General features: G+C 42.3%; 1 pseudogene; it reads left to right on the top strand.

The window, feature by feature from the left end:
* Positions 1–13,779, top strand: part of LOC135529387 (netrin receptor DCC-like) — a 197,934-nt pseudogene extending 184,155 nt beyond the window's left edge.
* The last annotated feature ends 2,768 nt before the right edge of the window (positions 13,780–16,547 follow it).

Below are 16,547 nucleotides of genomic sequence, written 5' to 3'. Positions count from 1 at the left end.
CTTATCTACCCATCTACCCCCATCTACCTCATTTACCCCATCTACCCCATCTACCTCATCTACCCCATCTAACATCACCTTCCCTCGCCTACCCCATCTACCTAACATCACCTACCCCCATCTACCTCACCTACCCTCATCTTCCTCATCTACCCCCATCTTCCTCATCTACCCCATCTAACATCATCTTCCTCATCTACCTCCCCTCATCTACCCTCATCCTACCTCATCTACCCCATCTATCATCCTTCCCCATCTACCCTTATCTACCCTCATCCTCCTCATCCCCCATCTATCAGGACTCATCTTCCTCATCCCACCTCATCTACCCCCATCTTCCTCATCTACCCCATCTAACATCATCTTCCTCATCTACCCCCATCTACCCTCATCCTCCTCATCTACCCCATCTAACATCATCTTCCTCATCTACATCACCCTCATCCTCCTCATCTACCCCATCTATCATCATCTTCCTCATCTACCCCCACACACATCTACCTCATCCTCCTCATCTACCCCATCTACATCATCTTCCTCATCTAGTACCCCGTCAGCCTACCCTCATCCTCCTCATCTACCCCATCTATCATCATCTTCCTCCCTCTCATCTAGTCATCCTCCTCACTACCCCATCTATCATCTTCCTCATCTACCCCCCTCATCTACCCTCATCCTCCTCATCTACCCCATCTATCCAATCTACTCCATCTACTCCATCTATCCCATCTCAGTAGTCTCAGTAGTCAGGACTACAGTACAGTGAGAGGAGTCTCAGTAGTCAGGACTACAGTACAGTGAGAGGAGTCTCAGTAGTCAGGACTACAGTACAGTGAGAGGAGTCTCAGTAGTCAGGACTACAGTACAGTGAGAGGAGTCTCAGTAGTCATGACTACAGTACAGTGAGAGGAGTCTCAGTAGTCAGGACTACAGTACAGTGAGAGGAGTCTCAGTAGTCACTACAGTACAGTGAGAGGAGTCTCAGTAGTCAGGACTACAGTACAGTGAGAGGAGTCTCAGTAGTCAGACTACAGTACAGTGAGAGGAGTCTCAGTGGTCAGGACTACAGTATAGTGAGAGGAGTCAGTAGTCATGACTACAGTACAGTGAGAGGAGTCTCAGTAGTCAGGACTACAGTACAGTGAGAGGAGTCTCAGTAGTCAGGACTACAGTGCAGTGAGAGGAGTCTGAGTAGTCAGGACTACAGTACAGTGAGAGGAGTCTCAGTAGTGCTCCGGATGCTGCGAGGTACAGATGGATCCTATTGTGATAGACTCTAGAAGTGATAGATGGGAGAAAGATCTCTCTCTCTCTCACACACACACACACACACACACACACACACACACACACACACACACACACACACACACACACACACACACACACACACACACACACACACACACACACACACACACACACACACACACACACACACACACCAGACAATTATTTCTCCCCTCCAGGTCGGAGACAGTTTAAGAGATAGCGATCTCTCTCTGTGTGGAGTACCCTGGGCGTTTTAACAGCCAAGCACCCTCCTCCGTCCCACTCTCCCTCCTCTCTCCCTCTACTCCCTCCTCCCTCCTGTCCCTCCTCCCTCCCTCTTCCCTCCTCCCTCTCCCTCCCTCCACTCTCCTTCTCTCTCCCTCCACTCTCCCACCTCTCTCTGTCCTCTCTCCCTCCTCTCTCCCTCCACTCTCCCTCCTCTCTCCCTCCTCCATCCCACTCTCCCTCCACTCTCTCCCTTCTCCCACTCTCCCTCCAGGGTTCTCCCTTCTCTCTCCCTCTCTCCCTCCTCTCTCCCTTCTCCTCCCACCTCCCTCCTCTCTCCCTCCTCTTCCCCTCCTCCTCTCCCCCTCCTCTTCCCCCTCTCTCCCCTCTCCCCCTCCTCTCTCCCCCCCTCCTCTCTCCTTCCTCCCTCCTCTCTCCCTCCTCTCTCAGGGCTCTTTTCAAGGTCAAGGCTCAGTCAGTCACTAGTTCTCAAGGATTTTCTCCTGTGGCCTGCTGCCTGCCTGCCTGCCTGCCTAACTCCATGTTGGGAACAGCCTGGCATAAACGGAAATCATTAAAAAAAGCTAAAATGAGTCCAGACAGTCCATCCCTGTTTCAGTCCGTCTTCAGATGTTCCTGTAGGGTTGTGTTTAGTGTCTCTCTTCCTGTCTTCAGATGTTCCTGTAGGGTTGTGTTTAGTATCTCTCTTCCTGTCTTCAGATGTTCCTGTAGGGTTGTGTTTAGTATCTCTCTTACTGTCTTCAGATGTTCCTGTAGGGTTGTGTTTAGTGTCTCTCTTACTGTCTTCAGATGTTCCTGTAGGGTTGTGTTTAGTGTCTCTCTTCCTGTCTTCAGATGTTCCTGTAGGGTTGTGTTTAGTGTCTCTCTTCCTGTCTTCAGATGTTCCTGTAGGGTTGTGTTTAGTATCTCTCTTCCTGTAGGGTTGTGTTTAGTATCTCTTTACTGTCTTCAGATGTTCCTGTAGGGTTGTGTTTAGTATCTCTCTTACTGTCTTCAGATGTCCTGTAGGGTTGTGTTTAGTGTCTCTTTACTGTCTTCAGATGTTCCTGTAGGGTTGTGTTTAGTGTCTCTCTTACTGTCTTCAGATGTTCCTGTAGGGTTGTGTTTAGTGTCTCTCTTCCTGTAGGGTTGTGTTTAGTGTCTCTCTTACTGTCTTCAGATGTTCCTGTAGGGTTGTGTTTAGTATCTCTCTTACTGTCTTCAGATGTTCCTGTAGGGTTGTGTTTAGTGTCTCTCTTCCTGTCTTCAGATGTTCTGTAGGGTTGTGTTTAGTGTCTCTCTTACTGTCTTCAGATGTTCCTGTAGGGTTGTGTTTAGTGTCTCTCTTCCTGTGTAGGGTTGTGTTTAGTGTCTCTCTTACTGTCTTCAGATGTTCCTGTAGGGTTGTGTTTAGTGTCTCTCTTACTGTCTTCAGATGTTCCTGTAGGGTTGTGTTTAGTATCTCTCTGTCTTCAGATGTAGGGTTGTGTTTAGTGTCTCTCTTCCTGTGTTCCCTGTAGGGTTGTGTTTAGTGTCTCTCTTACTGTCTTCAGATGTTCCTGTAGGGTTGTGTTTAGTATCTCTCTTACTGTCTTCAGATGTTCCTGTAGGGTTGTGTTTAGTGTCTCTCTTACTGTCTTCAGATGTTCCTGTAGGGTTGTGTTTAGTGTCTCTCTTCCTGTAGGGTTGTGTTTAGTGTCTCTCTTCCTGTAGGGTTGTGTTTAGTATCTCTCCTTACTGTCTTCAGATGTTCCTGTAGGGTTGTGTTTAGTATCTCTCTTCCTGTAGGGTTGTGTTTAGTGTCTCCTTCCTGTAGGGTTGTGTTTAGTGTCTCTCTTCCTGTCTTCAGATGTTCCTGTAGGGTTGTGTTTAGTATCTCTTCCTTACTGTCTTCAGATGTTCCTGTAGGGTTGTGTTTAGTATCTCTCTTCCTGTCTTCAGATGTTCCTGTAGGGTTGTGTTTAGTGTCTCTCTTCCTGTCTTCAGATGTTCCTGTAGGGTTGTGTTTAGTATCTCTCTTAGGGTTGTCTTTAGATGTTCCTTCCTGTAGGGTTGTGTTTAGTGTCTCTCTTAGGGTGTCTTCAGATGTTCCTGTAGGGTTGTGTTTAGTATCTCTTTCCTGTGTCTCTCTTACTGTAGGGTTGTGTTTAGTATCTCTCTTACTGTCTTCAGATGTTCCTGTAGGGTTGTGTTTAGTATCTCTCTTCAGATGTTCTGTAGGGTTGTGTTTAGTGTCTCTCTTCCTGTAGGGTCTCTCTTACTGTCTTCAGATGTTCCTGTAGGGTTGTGTTTAGTGTCTCTCTTCCTGTCTTGTGTTTATGTTCCTGTAGGGTTGTGTTTAGTGTCTCTCTTCCTGTAGGGTTGTGTTTAGTGTCTCTCTTACTGTCTTCAGATGTTCCTGTAGGGTTGTGTTTAGTATCTCTCTTCCTGTAGGGTTGATGTTCCTGTAGGGTTGTGTTTAGTGTCTCTCTTCCTGTAGGGTTGTGTTTAGTGTCTCTCTTCCTTCAGATGTTCCTGTAGGGTTGTGTTTAGTATCTCTTTACTGTCTTCAGATGTTCCTGTAGGGTTGTGTTTAGTGTCTCTCTTCCTGTAGGGTTGTGTTTAGTGTCTCTTCCTGTAGGGTTGTGTTTAGTATCTCTTTACTGTCTTCAGATGTTCCTGTAGGGTTGTGTTTAGTGTCTCTCTTACTGTCTTCAGATGTTCCTGTAGGGTTGTGTTTAGTGTCTCTCTTCCTGTAGGGTTGTGTTTAGTGTCTCTCTTCCTGTAGGGTTGTGTTTAGTGTCTCTCTTCCTGTAGGGTTGTGTTTAGTGTTCCTGTAGGGTTGTGTTTAGTATCTCTCTTACTGTCTTCAGATGTGTTTAGTGTCTCTCTGTAGGGTTGTGTTTAGTATCTCTCTTACTGTATGGGTTGTGTTTAGTATCTCTCTTACTGTCTTCAGATGTTCCTGTAGGGTTGTGTTTAGTATCTCTCTTCCTGTAGGGTTGTGTTTAGTGTCTCTCTTCCTGTAGGGTTGTGTTTAGTATCTCTCTTCCTGTACTGTCTTCTGTTCCTGTAGGGTTGTGTTTAGTATCTCTCTTCCTGTAGGGTTGTGTTTATGTCTCTTCCTGTAGGGTTGTGTTTAGTGTCTCTCTTACTGTCTTCAGATGTTCCTGTAGGTTGTGTTTAGTGTCTCTCTTCCTGTAGGGTTGTGTTTAGTGTCTCTCTTCCTGTAGGGTTGTGTTTAGTATCTCTCTTACTGTCTTCAGATGATCCTGTAGGGTTGTGTTTAGTGTCTCTCTTCCTGTAGGGTTGTGTTTAGTATCTCTCTTCCTGTAGGGTTGTGTTTAGTATCTCTTCCTGTAGGGTTGTGTCTTAGTATCTGTTCCTGTAGGGTTGTGTTTAGTGTCTCTTTCCTGTAGGGTTGTGTTTAGTGTCTCTCTTCCTTTATGTGTCTTCTTCCTGTAGGGTTGTGTTTAGTATCTCTCCTTACTGTCTTCAGATGATTTCCTGTAGGGTTGTGTTTAGTATCTCTCTTACTGTCTTCAGATGTTCCTGTAGGGTTGTGTTTAGTATCTCTCTTCCTGTAGGGTTGGGTTCCTGTAGGGTTGTGTTTAGTGTCTCTCTTCCTGTAGGGTTGTGTTTAGTATCTCTCTTACTGTCTTCAGATGTTCCTGTAGGGTTGTGTTTAGTGTCTCTCTTCCTGTAGGGTTCAGTTTAGTGTTCTCTGTAGGGTTGTGTTTAGTGTCTCTCTTACTGTAGGGTTGTTCCTAGGGTTGTGTTTAGTGTCTCTTTCCTGTAGGGTTGTGTTTAGTGTCTCTTCCTGTAGGGTTGTGTTTAGTGTCTCTTCCTTAGGGTTGTCTTTAGATTTCCTGTAGGGTTGTGTTTAGTATCTCTCTTACTGTCTTCAGATGTTCCTGTAGGGTTGTGTTTAGTATCTCTCCTGTACTTGTCTTCAGTGTTAGGTTGTGTTTAGTATCTCTCCTTACTGTCTTCAGATGTTCCTGTAGGGTTGTGTTTAGTATCTCTCTTCCTGTAGGGTTGTGTTTAGTGTCTCTTCCTGTAGGGTTGTCTCTTCCTGTAGGGTTGTGTTTAGTGTCTCTCTTCCTGTAGGGTTGTGTTTAGTATCTCTCTTACTGTCTTCAGATGTTCCTGTAGGGTTGTGTTTAGTATCTCTCTTACTGTCTTCAGATGTTCCTGTAGGGTTGTGTTTAGTATCTCTTTCCTGTTACTGTCTTCTCTTCCTGTAGGGTTGTGTTTAGTATCTCTCTTCCTGTAGGGTTGTAGGTTTAGTATCTCTCTTACTGTCTTCAGATGTTCCTGTAGGGTTGTGTTTAGTATCTCTCTTACTGTAGGTGTTCCTGTAGGGTTGTGTTTAGTGTCTCTCTTTGTGTTTAGTGTCTTCAGATGTGTTCTGTAGGGTTGTGTTTAGTGTCTCTTCCTTACTGTCTTCAGATGTTCCTGTAGGGTTGTGTTTAGTATCTCTCTTACTGTCTTCAGATGTTTCCTGTAGGGTTGTGTTTAGTATCTCTCTTAGGTTGTGTTTAGTGTCTCTTCCTGATGTTCCTGTAGGGTTGTGTTTAGTATCTCTCTTCCTGTCTTCAGATGTGTCCTGTAGGGTTGTGTTTAGTATCTCTTCCTTACTGTCTTCAGATGATGTTCCTGTAGGGTTGTGTTTAGTGTCTCTCTTACTGTCTTCAGATGTTCCTGTAGGGTTGTGTTTAGTATCTCTCTTCCTGTAGGGTTGTGTTTAGTATCTCTTCCTGTAGGGTGTCTTTAGATGTTCCTGTAGGGTTGTGTTTAGTATCTCTCTTCCTGTAGGGTTGTGTTTAGTGTCTCTTCCTGTAGGGTTGTGTTTATGTTCTTCCTGTAGGGTTGTGTTTAGTGTCTCTCTTCCTGTAGGGTTGTGTTTAGTGTCTCTCTTCCTGTAGGGTTGTGTTTAGTGTCTCTCTTACTGTCTTCAGATGATGTTCCTGTAGGGTTGTGTTTAGTATCTCTTCCTGTAGGGTGTCTTCAGATGTTCCTGTAGGGTTGTGTTTAGTGTCTCTCTTCCTGTAGGGTTGTGTTTAGTATCTCTCTTACCTTTAGTGTTCCTGGTTGTGTTTAGTATCTCTTCCTTACTGTGTTTAGTGTCTTCAGATGTTCCTGTAGGGTTGTGTTTAGTGTCTCTCTTCCTGTAGGGTTGTGTTTAGTATCTCTCTTCCTGTCTTGTGATGTTTCTTCCTGTAGGGTTGTGTTTAGTATCTCTTCCTGTACTGTCTTCAGATGTTCCTGTAGGGTTGTGTTTAGTATCTCTCTTTTACTGTCTTCAGATGTTCCTGTAGGGTTGTGTTTAGTATCTCTTCTGTAGGTGTCTTCTCTTCCTGTAGGGTTGTGTTTAGTGTCTCTCTTCCTGTAGGGTTGTGTTTAGTATCTCTCTTACTGTAGATGGTAGGGTTGTGTTTAGTATCTCTCTTACTGTCTTCAGATGAGGGTGGTAGGGTTGTGTTTAGTATCTCTCTTACTGTCTTCAGATGTTCCTGTAGGGTTGTGTTTAGTATCTCTCCTTACTTAGTCTTCAGATGTTCCTGTAGGGTTGTGTTTAGTGTCTCTTCCTTACTGTCTTCAGATGTTCCTGTAGGGTTGTGTTTAGTATCTCTCTTACTGTCTTCAGATGTTCCTGTAGGGTTGTGTTTAGTATCTCTCTTACTGTCTTCAGATGTTCCTGTAGGGTTGTGTTTAGTATCTCTCTTCCTGTCTTCAGATGTTCCCTGTAGCCTTGTGTTTAGTATCTCTTTACTGTCTTCAGATGTTCCTGTAGGGTTGTGTTTAGTATCTCTCTTCCTGTAGGGTTGTGTTTAGTATCTCTCTTACTGTCTTAAGATGTTCCTGTAGGGTTGTGTTTAGTATCTCTCTTTACTGTCTTCAGATGTTCCTGTAGGGTTGTGTTTAGTATCTCTCTTCCTGTGTTCCTGTAGGGTTGTGTTTAGTATCTCTCTTAATGTCTTCAGATGTTCCTGTAGGGTTGTGTTTAGTATCTCTTACTGTCTTCAGATGTTCCTGTAGGGTTGTGTTTAGTGTCTCTCTTCCTGTAGGGTTGTGTTTAGTGTCTCTCTTCCTGTAGGGTTGTGTTTAGTGTCTCTCTTCCTGTAGGGTTGGGTTTAGTGTCTCTCCTTACTGTCTTCAGATGTTCCTGTAGGGTTGTGTTTAGTATCTCTCTTACTGTCTTCAGATGTTCCTGTAGGTTGTGTTTAGTATCTCTTCTTACTGTCTTCAGATGTCTTCCTGTAGGGTTGTGTTTAGTATCTCTCTTACTGTCTTCAGGTTGTAGGGTTGTGTTTAGTATCTCTCTTACTGTCTTTTAGTATCTTCCTGTAGGGTTGTGTTTAGTGTCTCTCTTTGTGTTTAGTGTCTCTTTCTGTAGGGTTGTGTTTAGTATCTCTTCCTGTAGGGTTGTCTTCAGATGTTCCTGTAGGGTTGTGTTTAGTATCTCTCTTACTGTCTTCAGATGTTGTGTTTATGTTCCTGTAGGGTTGTGTTTAGTATCTCTCTTACTGTCTTCAGATGTTCCTGTAGGGTTGTGTTTAGTGTCTCTCTTTCCTGTCTTCAGATGTTCCTGTAGGGTTGTGTTTAGTATCTCTCTTACTGTCTTCAGATGTTCCTGTAGGGTTGTGTTTAGTGTCTCTCTTCCTGTAGGGTTGTGTTTAGTGTCTCTCTTCCTGTAGGGTTGTGTTTAGTATCTCTCTTAGGGTGTCTTCAGATGATTCCTGTAGGGTTGTGTTTAGTATCTCTCTTACTGTCTTCAGATGTTCCCTGTAGGGTTGTGTTTAGTGTCTCTCTTCCTTCAGTAGGGTTGTGTTTAGTATCTCTCTTCCTGTCTTGTGATGTTCCTGTAGGGTTGTGTTTAGTATCTCTCTTACTGTCTTCAGATGTTCTCTTAGGGTTGTGTTTAGTGTCTCTCTTAGGGTTGTGTTTAGTAGGGTTGTGTTTAGTGTCTCTCTTCCTGTAGGGTTGTGTTTAGTATCTCTCTTACTGTCTTCAGATGTTCCTGTAGGGTTGTGTTTAGTATCTCTCTTACTGTCTTCAGATGTTCCTGTAGGGTTGTGTTTAGTATCTCTCTTACTTGTCTTTAGTGTTCTGTAGGGTTGTGTTTAGTATCTCTCTTACTGTAGGGTAGGGTTGTGTTTAGTGTCTCTCTTCCTGTAGGGTTGGGTTTAGTATCTCTCTTACTGTCTTGTGTTTAGTTCTCTGTAGGGTTGTGTTTAGTGTCTCTTCTGTACTGTCTTCTTACTGTAGGGTTGATGTTCCTGTAGGGTTGTGTTTAGTATCTCTCTTACTGTCTTCAGATGTTCCTGTAGGGTTGTGTTTAGTATCTCTCTTACTGTCTTCAGATGTTCTTCCTGTAGGGTTGTGTTTAGTATCTCTCTTACTGTCTTCAGATGTTCCTGTAGGGTTGTGTTTAGTATCTCTCTTACTGTCTTCAGATGTTCCTGTAGGGTTGTGTTTAGTATCTCTCTTCCTGTGTTCCTGTAGGGTTGTGTTTAGTATCTCTTCCTTAGGGTTGTGTTCAGTGTCCTGTAGGGTTGTGTTTAGTATCTCTCCTGTCTTCAGATGGTAGGGTTGTGTTTAGTATCTCTTTACAGTCTTCAGATGCTCCTGTAGGGTTGTGTTTAGTATCTCTTCTTACTGTCTTAGATGTTCCTGTAGGGTTGTGTTTAGTGTCTCTCTTCCTGTCTTCAGATGTTCCTGTAGGGTTGTGTTTAGTATCTCTCTTACTGTCTTCAGATGTTCCTGTAGGGTTGTGTTTAGTATCTCTTCCTGTAGGGTTGTCTTTAGTGTCTTTCCTGTAGGGTTGTGTTTAGTATCTCTTCCTGTAGGGTTGTGTTTAGTGTGTTCTTCCTGTAGGGTTGTGTTTAGTGTCTCTCTTCCTGTAGGGTTGTGTTTAGTGTCTCTCTTCTTACCTTTAGTGTCTCTCTTCCTGTAGGGTTGTGTTTAGTATCTCTCTTACTGTCTTCAGATGTTGTCCTGTAGGGTTGTGTTTAGTTTCTCTCTTACTGTCTTCAGATGTTCCTGTAGGGTTGTGTTTAGTATCTCTCTTCTTCTGTAGGGTTGTGTTTAGTGTCTCTCTTCCTTCAGATGTTCCTGGGTTGGGTTGTGTTTAGTGTCTCTTCCTGTAGGGTTGTGTTTAGTGTCTCTTCCTGTAGGGTCTGTAGGGTTGTGTTTAGTGTCTCTTCCTGTAGGGTTGTGTTTAGTATCTCTCTTACTGTTGTTCAGTGTCTCCCTGTAGGGTTGTGTTTAGTGTCTCTCTTCCTGTAGGGTTGTGTTTAGTGTCTCTCTTCCTGTAGGGTTGTGTTTAGTATCTCTTTCCTGTAGGGTTGTGTTTAGTATCTCTTCCTGTAGGGTTGTGTTTAGTATCTCTCTTCCTGTCTTCAGTTTAGTGTTCTTCCTGTAGGGTTGTGTTTAGTATCTCTCTTCCTGTCTTCAGATGTTCCTGTAGGGTTGTGTTTAGTGTCTCTCTTCCTGTAGGGTTGTGTTTAGTATCTCTCTTACCTTCAGATGTTCCTGTAGGGTTGTGTTTAGTATCTCTCTTAGGGTTGTGTTTAGATGTTTCCTGTAGGGTTGTGTTTAGTATCTCTCTTCCTGTAGGGTTGTGTTTAGTGTCTCTCTTCCTGTAGGGTTGTGTTTAGTGTCTCTTCTTACTGTCTTTAGATGTTCCTGTAGGGTTGTGTTTAGTGTCTCTCTTCCTGTAGGGTTGTGTTTAGTGTCTCTCTTCCTGTAGGGTTGTGTTTAGTGTCTCTCTTCCTGTAGGGTTGTGTTTAGTGTCTCTCTTCCTGTAGGGTTTAGTGTTCCTTAGGGTTGTGTTTACTGTCTTCAGATGTTCCTGTAGGGTTGTGTTTAGTATCTCTCTTCCTGTCTTCAGATGTTCCTGTAGGGTGTGTTTAGTATCTCTCTTCCTGTAGGGTTGTGTTTAGTATCTCTTTCCTGTAGGGTTGTGTTTAGTATCTCTCTTACTGTCTTCAGATGTTCCTGTAGGGTTGTGTTTAGTGTCTCTTTACTGTCTTCAGATGTTCCTGTAGGGTTGTGTTTAGTATCTCTTTACTGTCTTCAGATGTTCCTGTAGGGTTGTGTTTAGTGTCTCTCTTCCTGTAGGGTTGTGTTTAGATCTTTTACCTTCAGATGTTCCTGTAGGGTTGTGTTTAGTATCTCTTCCTTCAGATGTTCCTGTAGGGTTGTGTTTAGTGTCTCTTCCTGTAGGGTTGTGTTTAGTGTCTCTCTTCCTGTAGGGTTGTGTTTAGTATCTCTCTTACTGTCTTCAGATGATGTCCTGTAGGGTTGTGTTTAGTATCTCTCTTACTTGTGTTTAGTGTCTCTCTTTCCTGTAGGGTTGTGTTTAGTGTCTCTCTTCCTGTAGGGTTGTGTTTAGTATCTCTCTTACTGTCTTCAGATGTTCCTGTAGGGTTGTGTTTAGTATCTCTTTACTGTCTTCAGATGTTCCTGTAGGGTTGTGTTTAGTGTCTCTCTTCCTGTAGGGTTCAGATGTCTCTCTTCCCTGTAGGGTTGTGTTTAGTGTCTGTAGATGTTCCTGTAGGGTTGTGTTTAGTATCTCTCTTCCTGTGTCTTTCCTGTAGGGTTGTGTTTAGTGTCTCTTTACTGTCTTCAGATGTTCCTGTAGGGTTGTGTTTAGTGTCTCTCTTCCTGTAGGGTTGGGTTTCTTCCTGTAGATATCTCTTACCTTCAGATAGTTCCTGTAGGGTTGTGTTTAGTATCTCTCTTACTGTCTTCAGATGTTCCTGTAGGGTTGTGTTTAGTATCTCTTTACTGTCTTCAGATGTTCCTGTAGGGTTGTGTTTAGTGTCTCTCTTCCTGTAGGGTTGTGTTTAGTATCTCTCTTCCTTCAGATGTTCCTGTAGGGTTGTGTTTAGTATCTCTCTTACTGTCTTCAGATGTTCCTGTAGGGTTGTGTTTAGTGTCTTTAGATGTTCCTGTAGGGTTGTGTTTAGTGTCTCTCTTCCTGTAGGGTTGTGTTTAGTATCTCTCTTACTGTCTTCAGATGTTCCTGTAGGGTTGTGTTTAGTATCTCTCTTACTGTCTTCAGATGTTCCTGTAGGGTTGTGTTTAGTATCTCTCTTCTTCAGAGTGTCTCTCTTCCTGTAGGGTTGTGTTTAGTTCTCTTGTGTCTCTGTTCCTGTAGGGTTGTGTTTAGTGTCTCTCTTCCTGTAGGGTTGTGTTTAGTGTCTCTCTTCCTGTTCCTGTAGGGTTGGGTTTAGTATCTCTTTACTGTCTTCAGATGTTCCTGTAGGGTTGTGTTTAGTATCTCTCTTACTGTCTTCAGATGTTCCTGTAGGGTTGTGTTTAGTATCTCTCTTACTGTCTTCAGATGTTCCTGTAGGGTTGTGTTTAGTATCTCTCTTACTGTCTTCAGATGTTCCTGTAGGGTTGTGTTTAGTATCTCTCTTCCTGTAGGGTTGTGTTTAGTATCTCTCTTCCTGTAGGGTTGTGTTTAGTATCTTCAGATGTTCCTGTAGGGTTGTGTTTAGTATCTCTCTTACTGTCTTCAGATGTTCCTGTAGGGTTGTGTTTAGTATCTCTCTTACTGTCTTCAGATGTTCCTGTAGGGTTGTGTTTAGTATCTCTTTACTGTCTTCAGATGTTCCTGTAGGGTTGTGTTTAGTGTCTCTCTTCCTGTAGGGTTGTGTTTAGTGTCTTCTGTAGGGTTGTGTTGTCTTCAGATGTTCCCTGTAGGGTTGTGTTTAGTGTCTCTCTTCCTGTAGGGTTGTGTTTAGTATCTCTCTTACTGTCTTCAGATGTTCCTGTAGGGTTGTGTTTAGTATCTCTTTACTGTCTTCAGATGTTCCTGTAGGGTTGTGTTTAGTGTCTCTTCCTGTATCTCTCTTAGGGTGTCTTCAGTGATGGTAGGGTTGTGTTTAGTGTCTCTCTTACTGTCTTCAGATGTTCCTGTAGGGTTGTGTTTAGTGTCTCTCTTTCAGATGTAGGGTTGTGTTTAGTTGTCTCTCTTCCTGTAGGGTTGTGTTTAGTATCTCTCTTACTGTCTTCAGATGTTCCTGTAGGGTTGTGTTTAGTGTCTCTTTCCTGTAGGGTTGTGTTTAGTTTCTCTCCTCAATAAGAACCTCCCTAATTCTGTTATGAAGTGTTGTCAGGAAGTCAGTTGGCCATTCAGAGTACACAACACTACTTTGTCGCTTAATTGATCCTATAATGTCGCTAATTGATCCTATAATGTCGCTAATTGATCCTATAATGTGTTTAGTGTCTAATTGATCCTAATGTAGGGTTAATTTAGTATCCTCTTACTGTTTTAATTGATCCTCCTTATTAATGTTGCTAATTGATTCCTTAATGTCGCCTTAATTGTGTTTAATTTATTCCTATAATGTCATTTGATCTAATGTAGGGTTGTGTTTAGTGTCCTATAATGTCCCTATGAAGTGTGAATGGATTCCTACAATTTGTCGCTAATTGATTCCTATAATGTCGCTAATTGATCCTATAATGTCACTAATTGATCCTATAATGTCCCTAATTGATTCCTATAATGATCCTATAATGCTAATTGATCCTATAATGTCCCTAATTGATTCCTTAATGTCATTATTGATTCCTATAATGTCGCTAATTGATCCTATAATGTCGCTAATTGATCCTATAATGTCGCTAATTGATCCTATAATGTCCCTAATTGATTCCTTATTAATGCCGTTAATTGATTCCTTAATGTCGTTAATTGATCCTATAATGTTGCTAATTCATTCTATAATGTCCCTAATTGATCCTATAATGTCACTAATTGCTAATTGATCCTATAATGTCGCTAATTGATCCTATAATGTCACTAATTGATCCTATAATGTCACTAATTGATCCTATAAAATGTACTGGAAGTTACTTTGAATAAAACGGTTTTACTAGGGGCTAGATGACCTAGAATGTTTTCCTGTTTTAGTCTCAACGGTGGCTGTTGTTTACCTGTTTATATTTGTGTCCCAAAATGGGACGAACCGGGTGTCATTTCCAATACTCACTATATTTACATGGTTCTTTTAACCCTGTTGTTTAAGAGAGAGAGAGAGAGAGAGAGAGAGAGAGAGAGTCATTATGTCATTATGTTTCCTGTCTCTCCTCCCCTCTACCCAGCTGTTGTCAGTGCCATCCCAGTGCCAACCCTGGAGGGCGGTCAGTACCCTGGCATTCTGTCCTCGCCCACCTGTGGGTACAGCCATGGTACTTTGACCACTCACCCCAAGTTCACCCTGAGACCGATGCCCTTCCCCAGCCTCACCGTGGACCGCAGCTACACAGCAGGTGGAAGTCAGTACCGTTTACAGTCATTCTGTATGTCAATCTCTCTCTCTCTGTTATACTGTTTATCTTTCTTTCTCTATCTCAATTCAATTCAAGGGCTTTATTGGCATGGGAAACATGTGTTAACATTGCCAAAGCAAGTGAGGTAGATAATATATAAGGTGAATATATAAAGTGAAAAACAATAAAAATTAACAGTAAACATTACACATACAGAAGTTTCAAAACAATAAAGACATTACAAATGTCATATTATATATATACAGTGTTTTTACAATTGTACAAATGGTAAAGGACACAAGATAAAATAAATAAGCATAGATATGGGTTGTATTTACAATGGTGTTTGTTCTTCACTGGTTGCTCTTTTCTCGTGGCAACAGGTCACAAATCTTGCTGCTCTGATGGCAAACTGTGGAATTTCACCCAGTAGATATGGGAGTTTTTCAAAATTGGATTTGTTTTCGAATTCTTTGTGGATCTGTGTAATCTGAGGGAAATATGTCTCTCTAATATGGTCATACATTGGGCAGGAGGTTAGGAAGTGCAGCTCAGTTTCCACCTCATTTTGTGGTCAGTGAGCACATAGCCTGTCTTCTCTTGAGAGCCATGTCTGCCTACGGCGGCCTTTCTCAATAGCAAGGCTATGCTCGCTGAGTCTGTACATAGTCAAAGCTTTCCTTAATTTTGGGTCAGTCACAGTGGTCAGGTATTCTGCCGCTATGTACTCTCTGTTTAGGGCCAAATAGCATTCTAGTTTGCTCTGTTTTTTTGTTAATTCTTTCCAATGTGTCAAGTAATTATCTTTTTGTTTTCTCATGATTTGGTTGGGTCTAATTGTGCTGCTGTCATGAGGCTCTGTAGGGTGTGTTTGTGAACAGAGCCCCAGGACCAGCTTGCTTAGGGGACTCTTCTCCAGGTTCATCTCTCTGTAGGTGATGGCTTTGTTGTGGAAGGTTTGGGAATCACTTGCTTTTAGGTGGTTATAGAATTTAACGGCTCTTTTCTGGATTTTGATAATTAGTGGGTATCGGCCTAATTCTGCTCTGCATGCATTATTTGGTGTTCTACGTTGTACACGGAGGATATTTTTGCAGAATTCTGCGTGCTGAGTCTCAATTTGGTGTTTGTCCCATTTTGTGAAGTCTTGATTGGTTAGCGGACCCCAGACCTCACAACCATAAAGGGCAATGGGCTCTATGACTGATTCAAGTATTTTTAGCCAAATCCTAATTGGTATGTTGAAATTTATGTTCCTTTTGATGGCATAGAATGCCCTTCTTGCCTTGTCTCTCAGATCGTTCACAGCTTTGTGGAAGTTACCTGTGGCGCTGATGTTTAGGCCAATGTATGTATAGTTTTTTGTGTGCTCTAGGGCAACAGTGTCTAGATGGAATTTGTATTTGTGGTCCTGGTGACTGGACCTTTTTTGGAACACCATTATTTTGGTCTTACTGAGATTTACTGTCAGGGCCCAGGTCTGACAGAATCTGTGCATAAGATCTAGGTGCTGCTGTAGGCCCTCCTTGGTTGGGGACAGAAGCACCAGATCATCAGCAAACAGCAGACATTTGACTTCGGATTCTAGTAGGGTGACGCCGGGTGCTGCAGACTTTTCTAATGCCCGCGCCAATTTGTTGATATATATGTTGAAGAGGGTGGGGCTTAAGCTGCAACCCTGTCTAACCCCAAGACCCTGTGTGAAGAAATTTGTGTGTTTTTGGCCAATTTTAACCGCACACTTGTTGTTTGTGTACATGGATTTTATGATGTCGTATGTTTTACCCCAACAATTACTTTCCATCAGTTTGTATAGCAGACCCTCATGCCAAATTGAGTCGAAGGCTTTTTTGAAATCAACAAAGCATGAGAAGACTTTGCCTTTGTTTTGGTTTGTTTGGTTGTCAATTAGGGTGTGCAGGGTGAATACATGGTCTGTTGTACGGTAATTTGGTAAAGCCAATTTGACATTTGCTCAGTACATTGTTTTCATTGAGGAAGTGTACGAGTCTGCTGTTAATGATAATGCAGAGGATTTTCCCAAAGGTTACTGTTGACGCATATTCCACGGTAGTTATTGGGGTCAAAATTTGTCTCCATTTTTGTGGATTGGGGTGATCAGTCCTTGGTTCCAAATATTGGGGAAGATGCTAGAGCTAAGGATGATGTTAAAGAGTTTTTAGTATAGCCACCTTGGAATTTGTTGTCTGTATATTTGATCATTTCATTGAGGATGCACACCAACACCACAGGCCTTTTTGGGTTTGAGGGTTTTTATTTTGTCCTGTAACTCATTCCAATGTTATTGGAGAATCCAGTGGGTTCTGGTAGTCTTTAATAGTTGATTCTAAGATCTGTATTTGATCATGTATATGTTTTTGCTCTTTATTCTTTGTTATAGAGCCAAAAAGATTGGTATGGTTTACCCATATATCTCCATTTTGGATAGATAATCTTTCATTTGTTGTTTGTTTAGTGTTTTCCAATTTTCCCAGAAGTGGTTAGAGTCTATGGATTCTTCAATTACATTGAGCTGATTTCTGACATGCTGTTCCTTCTTTTTCCGTAGTGTATTTCTGTATTGTTTTAGTGATTCACCATAGTGAAGGCGACTCAGGTTTTCCGGTCTCTATGTTTTTGGTTGGACAGGTTTCTCAATTTCTTTCTTAGAATTTTGCATTCTTCATCAAACCATTTGTCATTGTTGTTAATTTTCTTGGTTTTCTATTTGAGATTTTTAGATTTGATAGGGAAGCTGAGAGGTCAAATATACT

This window comes from Oncorhynchus masou, unplaced genomic scaffold, assembly GCF_036934945.1.
Source record: "Oncorhynchus masou masou isolate Uvic2021 unplaced genomic scaffold, UVic_Omas_1.1 unplaced_scaffold_1155, whole genome shotgun sequence".
In the NCBI taxonomy this organism is placed as follows: Eukaryota; Metazoa; Chordata; class Actinopteri; order Salmoniformes; family Salmonidae; genus Oncorhynchus; species Oncorhynchus masou.
Note: the sequence above shows the minus strand (reverse complement) of the source record. Positions and strands in the feature narration are given on the sequence as shown.